The sequence below is a fragment of the Humulus lupulus genome, chromosome 9, assembly GCF_963169125.1.
Source record: "Humulus lupulus chromosome 9, drHumLupu1.1, whole genome shotgun sequence".
Lineage (NCBI taxonomy): Eukaryota > Viridiplantae > Streptophyta > Magnoliopsida > Rosales > Cannabaceae > Humulus > Humulus lupulus.
In genome coordinates, this window is record NC_084801.1 from 106,575,032 (window position 1) to 106,585,973 (window position 10,942).

Here is a 10,942-nt window from a genome sequence, read left to right on the forward strand (position 1 = left end):
TCTAGGGCTTAGCTTGCCCTTTTTCCCAAATCTTCTCACCCCTTTCCATGGTGAGACTCTAAGGAAGACATAGTCTCCCACTTGGAACTCCATGTTCCTGTGTTTGGGATCTGCATAACTTTTCTGTCTACTTTGACAAGTGAGCATCCGAGCTCTAACCTTCTCAATGGTCTTCTAAACTGCATGAAGACCCAAGTATCTCCTTTCACCTGTCTCTTCCCAATGAATGGGAGATATGCATTTCCTACCATACCTCATCTCATAAGGTGCCACCCCAATGGTAGACTGATAACTGTTTTTGTAGGAAAACTCTATCAAGGGTATATACTTATTCCAGGATCCACCAAAGTCCAGCACATATGCTCTCAGCATGTCCTCTAATATCTGAATCATCCTCTCAGATTACCCATCTATCTGAGGATGATAAGCTTTACTGAACTTCAACTATGTTCCCATGTCCCTCTATAGACTTCCCCAGAACTTGGAAGTGAAAGTGGGGTCTCGATCTGACACGATCGACCTCGGTGCCCCATGAAGACGCACGATCTCTCTCACATAGAGATCTACGTACTAGTCAACTTTATATGTAGTCCTCACTGATAAGAAGTGAGTTGACTTGGTATAGCGATCCATAATAACCCATACTGCATCATGTTGACCAATAGTCCTGGGTAACCCCACCACAAAATCCATCGTGATGTCCTCCCATTTCCACTCTGCGATGTCTAGAGGCTGCAATAACCCTGGTGGCCTCTGGTGCTCAGCCTTGACCTGTTGACATGTCAAGCACTTAGCCACATACTCCACTACACCCCTCTTCATCCCAGGCCACCAATACAATGATCTCACATCTTGATACATCTTCGTGCTTCCTGGATGCAAAGTGTAAGGAGTAGTATGAGATTCATCTAGAATCTCTCGTCTCATAGCAGTGTCTAACAGAACACATATCCGACCTTTGTATCTCAATAAACCCATCTCAGACACTGTGTAATCTCTAGATACTCCAGCCAAAACATCCTCTTTAATCTTGATGACCTGTGGATCACCCAACTGACCCTCCTTGATTCTTTCCAAACAGTGTAGATTGTAGCGTAATATTGGCCAACTGGCCCACCAGCAACTCTATACCAACTCTGGTCATATCTTTTCCTAACTCTCTGGCTACTATAAATCTATCCCGGACCCTTTCGGCTTAAAGCATCAACTACCACGTTGGCTTTTCCTAGATGATACAGAATCTCACAATCATAATCTTTTACTAACTCCACCCAACGCCTTTGTCTAATGTTCAAGTCTTTCTGTGTGAAGAAGTACTTCAGACTCTTGTGATCAGTATAAATCTCACACTTCTCCCCATAAAGGTAATGCCTCCATACCTTTACTGCAAAGAATACAACCGCCAACTCCAAATCATGTGTGGGATATCTCTGTTCATACTCCTTCCATTGACGTGAAGCATAAGCAATCATCTTCCTTGACTGCATCAGAACACAACCCCAACCTTGATGTGAGGCATCATAATAAATCACAAACTTCTCCTGATCTGTTGGAAGACTTAGAACTGGAGCTGTAATCAACCTCTGTTTCAGTTCCTGGTAGCTGTTCTCACACCTGTATGACCACACAAACTTCTGATTCTTGCGTGTCAGCTAAGTCAGTGAAGTAGCAATCTTAGAGAACCCTTCCACGAAACGTCTTTAATAACCTACCAATCCAAGGAAACTCTTAACTTTAGAAGCACTCTTTGGCCTTGTCCAATCTTTGACTGCCTCTATATTGGCCGTATTCACTTTAATCCCTTACTTACTCACAATGTGCCCAAGGAAAGTTACCTGAGACAACTAGAACTCACACTTCTTGAATTTTGCAAATAATCTGTGCTCCTTCAGTCTCTGTAGAACCAACCTCAGATGTTGCTCATGTTCAGACGCTGACTGAGAATAAACCAGAATATCATCGATGAAGACGATCACAAACTAGTCCAGATAATCCTTGACCACTCTGTTCATCAAATCCATAAAAGTAGCTGGGGCATTTGTCAATCCAAAAGACATGACTAAGAACTCATAATGCCCATATCTAGTGCGCAAAGTAGTCTTTGGTATGTCTCCCTCCTTGACCGTCAACTGATGATAACCAGAACGAAGGTCTATCTTTGAGAATACCCTTTTACCTTGAAATTGATCAAATATATCATCTATCCTTGGCAGAGGATACTTGTTCTTAATTGTTAACTTGTTCAGTTCTTTGTAATCAATGCACATTCTCAGAGAACCATCTTTCTTCTTCACAAACAGAACTTGTGCACCCCAAGATGAGAAACTAGGTTTGATGAAACCTACGTCTAACAACTCCTGCAACTGAACCTTCAATTCTTTTAACTCTGTTGGGGCCATTCTGTAAGGTGCTCTAGACACTGGCTCCGTCCCTGGTGCTAGTTCAATCACAAATTCAATCTCTCTATGTGGTGGCAACCTTGGCAAATCTTCTAGAAACATATCCAGAAACTCACAGACTAGTCTGGTCTCTTCTGGTCTCACTGGCATGACTTGAGTGGTGTCAACCAAACTAGCTAAGAATCCTAGGCAACCTCCTTGCAAAAGATCTTTAGCCCTCAAAATAGAAATCAAAGGTATACGAGGTCCATGCACAGTACCAACAAACACAAAAGGATCCTCACCTTCAAGCTGAAAGGTGACCATCTTCCTTCTGCAATCTATGGTTACCCCATACTTCACTAACCAATCCATACCCATAATCATGTCAAAGTCAGTCATAACCAACTCTATCAAATCTACTGACAAATCTCTGCCCTCCACTATCACTTGCAAAGATCTGACCCATCTTCTGGATACTACTAACTCCTTAATGGGTAATAAGGTCCTGAACCCCACAGCATAATAATCACATGGTCTACACAGTCTATCAATAATTCTACTAGCAACAAAAGAATGTGTAGCAGCAGAATCGATCAAAATAGTATAAGGGGTTCCAGCACTAAGAAACTGACATGTAACTACTGAGGGTGAAGCCTTAGCTTCAGCTTGAGACAATGCGAACACTCGAGCTGGGGCCGAGCTGTCCGCATTTCTGGGTTCTTCCTTTCTTGCTTTTGGGCAATCTTTCTTGAAATGTCCCACTACCCCACATAGAAAGCAAGTCTTTGCCCTACATCCCCAAATAGCGCCTCTTGCACCTAGGGCACTTAGGACAAGTCTTCCAGGCCACTGCAACCCTGGCGGCCAACTTAAATACGACGTGGTCGCCTGTCGGGACATGGAGTTGGGAAGGTATCAGGAACCTTCCTCTTTTGATCACTAGGGCCTTCGCCCCTACCTGTACCCACAAATGGAGGTCCTGCCCTCCTAAACTCTCTTCTAGCTACATTGTCCTGCCAGATCTTGTTCTCTGTGCTCTCAACTGTGAGCGCCTTTTCAACCACCTGTGCATAGGCAGTAACCCCAGCCACAGTGGTAATACGAACATCCCAGGCAAATCTAGGCTGTAGCCCCTGGAGAAACCTCTCCCTTCTGGTCCCATCAACGGGCACCAGTTCCATGGAAAACTTTGCCAATCTATCAAACTTGAGAGCATATTCAGTCACTGATAGAATCCCGTGAAGTAATCTGATAAACTCTTCAACCTTTGCAACCCTGATGGAATCATTATAATACTTTTCTTTGAACAGAGTTTGAAACTCTTCCCAACTCAGGGCATTGATGTTTCTGGTTTGGGATATCACTTCCCACCGAATTTGAGCATCTTCCCGAAACATATACGTGGCACAGGCCACCCTCTCATTACCAGACACCCTCATGAAGTCAAGGATGGTGGTAATCATACTCATCCATTGCTCTCCCTTAGCTAGATCCGCACTACCCTTAAATACTGGAGGTTGTTGTTTCCTGAACCTTTCATAAATAGGTTCCCATTTACTTCCAACCTCTGGCAACTGCTCAACTGTTGGCACCGATACAGGTGGTGCCTTTGCAAAATGTTCCCTGCAGGAAACTATTGTTGTATGAGGAGGCAGATTTCTTCTTCCTGCCCCAAAACTCTGGCCTGTAAATCAACCAGCAACTGATGTCAGTCTTCAGGAACAGACTGTGGAATTTGTCTCTCGTCATTCTCTTAACCTTATCTGTTATTCTGGCCCTGATCTTCCTGGCTAGCTGATGAATCTGTCTGCCTTGGAAGCATAACAACAACTTAGACTGTGCTAAAACAATCAATGCGGCCAGTTAGGCAGTGATAACTAAACCTCTTGCCGCCTCATGGTCCAAGAACAAGCAGATATTCATCCATGTTCCACAATCATAAAGATAAACAAATGGATACATGATCACAACATTTAACATTTAATACTTATCAGTTAATAATTCACAATGAAAAATACTAATAAGTATGTTCTAGCAATATTAGTACTAATACGCACGTTCTTGCTTATGATGCAGTAGTCAAGGCCCAACCTTATCAATGTATCTCATGTAAGCAGGTAAAACATTTATATTCTATTTAAGCAGTTAAAAACATAATCACATAAATAGTTACCCAACCATGATTTGAGCTTGTCTCCAGTGGCGAGTGTACTTGCCCAACCAGTCCACAGGAACCCTAAACCTTGGCATGCTCTCATACCAAATTGCAATGGCCTGGTTACTCCAATACTGTAACTGTGAACTTTAAACAATGCTTAACTCGTAAATGAGTCATTAGGTTATAAATGTGCGTATAGGTGTTATTAATAGGCTAGGGTAAAAATCTTGGTCAAAAGGAATGGATATATTTTATTTAAAACATTAAACTGTACATGGGCCCATACATCATTGCAGTGTAAAAATTACAACCCGCCGACCTAAGTGGAAAAATATAGGGTTAACCCCTAGTTCCCTTGAGAACACCTTGGTCGTGGTGGTCATGCAGCCGCATATGTACACATCACCACCTAAGCTCTCCACTCAAGGCTGGGTAAGCTTTTCTTTCCCTTTACCAGCACCACATAGCACCCGTGAGCCAAGGCTCATCAAGAAAGCTCATTACTACATGTATACAATATCAGTGAATGATTATGATAATCATAGTGGGGCTTGTAGCCCAGATCAGATAAGTGAATATCAACAAATGATTATGGTAATCATTTTGGGGCTTGCCGTCCAATCGGATGAGTGATTAATGAATCACACGTTTAAGTGACTAATTAGTCACACATTTTATAGGTCACTAATAAGTCTACCACAAGGATCTGTCCCCTATATAGATGACTAATAAGTCCATCTCTAGGGTTCCACTCCTTAAATAGATGTCTAATAAGTCCATCTCTGGGGATCCGCTCCTTAAGCCATGTGACGTGTGAGCCACCTTAGCCTTTTGGCTCTAGCTCTAAGTAAGTAGCCTTTAGACTGGACAAGCACTTTTGTTTTCATTGAACTTAAGGTCGATCAAGCATTTCATGCTTATGTTGATAATGCTTATGCCGATTAGATCTAATCTTTTTGGTTTGAGTTAAACACGCCAATACCGTTCTTGACTCATAGGTCAATTCAACACGACTAGTGCTCAGTACTACTGCCAAACTTGACTAATAAGTAAAAGCTTCACAGTCGATACTGACACCATTTCCGTTTCTGACTAATAAGTTAGTACCATTCATAGATAAGCAAGATTGCTAAGCATTTACAATGCAATCAATGTCCACATATAGAGCACTCAACATGCCTCATCAAGAACCATGCATGTCATATACTGAGTGTAGTTTTCTTACCTCTGGTTCGAGCGTGAAGTAATAAAAGAACGACTCTTGAGAATGATCAGTCATTAAGTCCCTTAGCAGTCATCTAGTCATAACCAAATAATAAAATCCATCAATAAAATGAGTAATAATAGGCTCCTGGACCAAGACCTAGCCTTCGGGACATCGAATCTTACTAAACCGGGTAGTAGGAACGATCCCAAGGCCTAAGGTTTGAGTTCCCACGATTAAAACATCATTCTGGGCAGAAAGGCCCCTAAGCGCCGCGACCCCACCCTACTGAGCCGCTACCCGCCTGCCAAACATAAGCACTAGCCACAAGCACCTGCACCAGGCGCCGTGGCCCGCCTCCCATGTACCGCGGCCCCAAGGCCCTTCAGCTCCACCTCTCTGCAGCACTAAGCTCGGGTCGTGGCGCCCTAGAACAGAGCCGCGACCCTACCTAGAAACCCAACATAAAACCTTCATTTTTCTTATTTAAATCCTTCCAAAATCCTACTCATACAACCCCAAATTCAAAAATCAAAGTTCCCAAACATCCCAATGGACCAAAACTATCAAAACCCGAGGCTCAAACAAATAAAAAACTCATCAACACACAAAATTAAATTCAAAGCTTAGAAACTCGAAAACTAAAAACTTAATGCTTGAATTACCTCAAATTGAGTCGTTTCTCACTAAATCCTCCAGTTAAGAAGCTTCTAATCTTCCCCAGAATTTCTATAACTCGATCCTCACAAGAATCTGAGTCCTAGAACGCAAGTTCCCTTCTAAAATGCGACGAACAGTAAAAATGGATAACAGGAGAAAGAGAAAAAGTGTTTGAACGTAGTTTTTCTTCTAACAGGTTACTTCAAGCTTAAGTAACCTCAAGTAAATCCTAATGCTCGGGGTCCCAAAAATGACCCCCGGAGCAAAATAGCAAAAATTTCCTAAATTTCCTCCTGATCTCACTAACTCCCAATATATCATCAAATAATCATTCTCATCAACCAATATCCCAATAATTGACCCCGTTATGACAAAACCGCTAAATTACATCCTAAGATCGTGTCATGCCGAATAGCTCGAACATATCCACATAATAATATGGCCTCATCCATAGATCACCAACATGCATGAAAATATACAAATATGCGCTCAACGAGCCAAATTACCATAATACCCTTATAATGAAAAGTGGACCCAAATGCTTGCATTTATCATCATATAAAAATATAACTCACATAATCATGCATATACTCATTTAATTGCATAATAAATCAATTATGGCCCTCCCGAGCTCCTAATCAAGGCACTAAGCCACATTAGGGAATTTGGGTCGTTACACTTCTCTCCGAACAATGCCTCGTATAGGCCATGATGAACAAGCAGTGCCTTCTTCTTGATCCTCCATAGTTCAAAATCATTCTGCCCAGTAAACTTCTCAATATCAAACTTTGTGGATGCCATTGATCCAGCGAGAACCTGGCTCTGGTACAAGTGTGTTGTGTAAAGCCAATACAAAACAAAGATCTCGTCCAAGACAGATTTCTTTTGCAATGACTTAGTTCCTCAGGGAGCAACACATTTCTTTATTCCTTGAAGCTTCAAAGTTAAAAACACTACAAGCTACTCTTTTGAATACGAGACTTCTCTCTAGCTTGTTCTGTTTCTCTCTCTCGCTATCTAAAGTGAATTGCAAAGGTTACATTCCCAAATGAAATAAAGAGCTTGATATATATAGCTGAAAGGAAATGACTAACTTAATTGACAACCAGTAAGCTAGCCACTAATTGACATATGGAAAATGTTTTAATCATATATTAATAGCTCACAAGGAAAAGAGAAGCCCTAACATGACTCCTCGAGCAAAGAGAAACATTAAAATCTCAACTATCGCACACTACCTTAGGAAACAGTGCAATGATTATCATTCATTATCCTTCTCGAATGATAGCTCACAAGAAGTTCTCCATGATAGACCAAGTTCTCTTGGAGAATTAAAGGCAATTGTTATATGGTGATTTCACATTGAGATGCAAGTACAACCTTGCTTACACAATAACAGTGAGCCCGCATGATCATCTCACTGCATCACATACAACATGCAAGAGCTATAGAGCTCATCTCGAAGAAGCGAGCTCGTAGCATCGAGCAGGCTGTCTTAAGAGAAAGGTATGATTTTCTCAATATTGCAAGCAAGCAAGTTATAATATCCAATGAATGTAGACGTTATCATAAATATTATAACAACTCATTTATTATTCAATCACAATTTGTAATGGTCATCTTAACGGCCAAACTCTTTGTAACTATTAGTGAAACAAACTGTGTCTGTTACAAATGAAAGGGACCTAATATATATAGGCTCCCTTAAGTACAAGTTGTTTACAAAAGTAACAACTAGTAACAGAAAAGTTTGGTACATAACAAAAGTTAAACTAACACTTGTAATACTTATTCTCAAGCTGAACCATACAAATTTTAGAGGCTCATCTTGGAGACTAAATCCTGAAACTGAGAAGGAAATAATGGCTTGGTGAGGATGTTTGCAATGTTATCTTTGGAGGGGACGTGAATAAGCTTGAGTTTCCCACTTTGGATGCATTTTCGAATAATATGGCAATCAATGTCGATATGCTTGGTACGTTCATGGAACACGTGGTTCTTTGAAATGTGAATCGCTGCATTATTGTCACAATATAAGATTGTGGTTCGGAGTGTGTTAAACTAAAATCCTTTAAGAGTGCTAAAATCCATAAAAGCTCACAAGTAGTATTTTCCATTGCTCGATACTCAGCTTCGTCGAAGGAGCGAGACATGGTGGCTTTTTTTTTTATTTTTTATTTCCAAGGATTGGCCCAAAAAGATGCAGAAGCCTGAGATGGATCTCCTTGTGTCAAGATATGTGCCCCAATCATCATCTGAAAAAAGCTTTAACTGAATGTTAGGATAAGTGAAATTGGATTTTGCATATGCATTGAGTTGAAGCTGAGTGTTGGAGTGGAAAAATAGACCTTGAGCAAGGGTACCTTTTAGATAAGTAAGGATTCTTTGTGTAACTTTCATGTGCAGCTCTCTTGGAGCACGGTTGCGATAATTTCAATGTGCAAGTATACACAATCATAGACAAGTAATAATAGAGATAAGTAGAGTATTTGTAACGACCCAAAATTACTAATAGGGCTTCAGGGTCTTGATTAGTGTGCCGGGAGGGCATAATTGGTATTTATGTGAATATATGATTAAATGCATGGTTATGTGACATTCATGAGTATATGATTATATGAATGTGAATAAATGCATGTTTATGAGTATTCAATGTGCATGTGGGCCCTGTTTAGCTTGCAAGGGCATATTTATAATTTTGGCCGTTGAGGGCATAAATGTAATTATATATGATAAATTATTGATACCACATTATTATGTGGATATATATATATATATATTTGCAGTATATGGCTTGGGACAATCCTAGTGGGCGGATTGGCGAAATAGTCACAGCGGGGATTTATACCCGGCTCAAGGGAGCCTAGAGGGTATTTTGGGAATTTGGGAGAATAATTTGGGAATTATTAGATATTGGGTAAATAAATGGTAGTTAATTGGATGACAGGATTTAAGTGGTAAATAAGAGGAACGCTCGAGGAATTAACGGGAATTTGGGAGCAAAAACACTAAAATACCCTTTAAACACCCTTGAATGATTTATAAGGTTGGAGGGACATTATGGACTTTTATATATGTGGTATATTCACAATTTTAGAACATAATAGAAAGTGGTGGATTAACTTAAGAAAAATCTCAGCTCTATCTTACATTTCCCACGTACTCCCTCTCCTTCACTCACCTTTATGGAACTTTGAAGCTAAGGAAGAAAAGGGTTGAAAATTCAAACTTGAGTCTGGGAACTAGGTTGGGTCAAGCTGAGGGAAGGAAAGTTTAGGACAGCCATAAGGTTCAGGGAAACTTAGGCCATCATTTCAGGTAAGGTTTTGACTTTGAATTCACTGAGTAGTTGAGGTTGGAGCATGTGTTTATTCTGGGATTTTGAAAAGATTGTAGATGAACTGAAGCTCTGGAACTGGGGGTTTAGCTAAGACTTAAGCACAGAGTTTGGGGTTGAAGCTTTTGAGAAGATGGTCACAAATGAGGTAAAAAGTTCTAACTGATTATCTCTGAATTTCTGAGTTCATACTCTGGTTTTTATGGTGTTTGGGTTTGAGAGTTTGAATATGGGTTTTGAGGATTGATTGGAGTTTTTCAGAAAAACTTGGTTGGGTTTTGTTGCCTATGATGAGTAGAGTGTAGTTCCATAGTTGATTTTGGGTTTGGAGGTTTTGAGGGTTGGATTTTCGGAGCTTTGGCTCGGGGAGATTTGAAGGAGAAACCCAGAAAGTATGCATTTTCTGGTTGCAGCGCTAGGTTAGGAGCGCTACAACGCTAGGCTGGATTTCTAGGGGGGCTTAAGTTTCTGACTATAGTGATGTTGAGCCCTCTGGTAGTGCTGTAGAACTTGGTTTTTAGGTACTTTTTAAGGTTTTTCTTGGGGGCTCGGGGGGATGGTTTCAGCACTTCGATTGGTGGAATTAACGATCCCGAGAGCTTGGGATTGGCCCCGAAGATGGTTTGCAGAGTCAAAATTATAATGAGGGTTCTATTTATGGTTCGTGACTAGGTTTATCGCCAAGGCTCGGAGCTAAGGATCCTTCTCGAAATCATTTCACATTCTCCACTCGGAATTCAAGGTAAGAAAATTGCACCCTTTTATGTAAGTAAGAAGGGACTAAGAGTTCCCTATACTTGTATGCAATGTTGTATGATAGTATTATACCATGTGAGTATGAAATAAACGACCTAAGAGTGCCGGAAGTAATATTGGCGCACAAGGACGCGGCTCGGTCGCTGGTAGCTGAGGTTAATTAAATAATCACTAAGCTTGGTCTAAGCGAGCCAGAGTTAGTGGGTTGAACACTGGGCTCGGCCTAAGTGAGCCAAAGACAGTGAATTAATCAGAGGGTGCAGCCTAAGGGCGTCAACCCTAGTTATCAAATGATATGTTTACTGTTGTTAATCTGATGATTATGACATGTTAAATACTTGGTTAAAAGACTATTGATTTGTGTATTATTATCGCTAATTATGAGAATGCTCTGGACTGTTGAGTATCTAGTTATGCTTTGTGAGTTATTTGATTACTGTTATTGA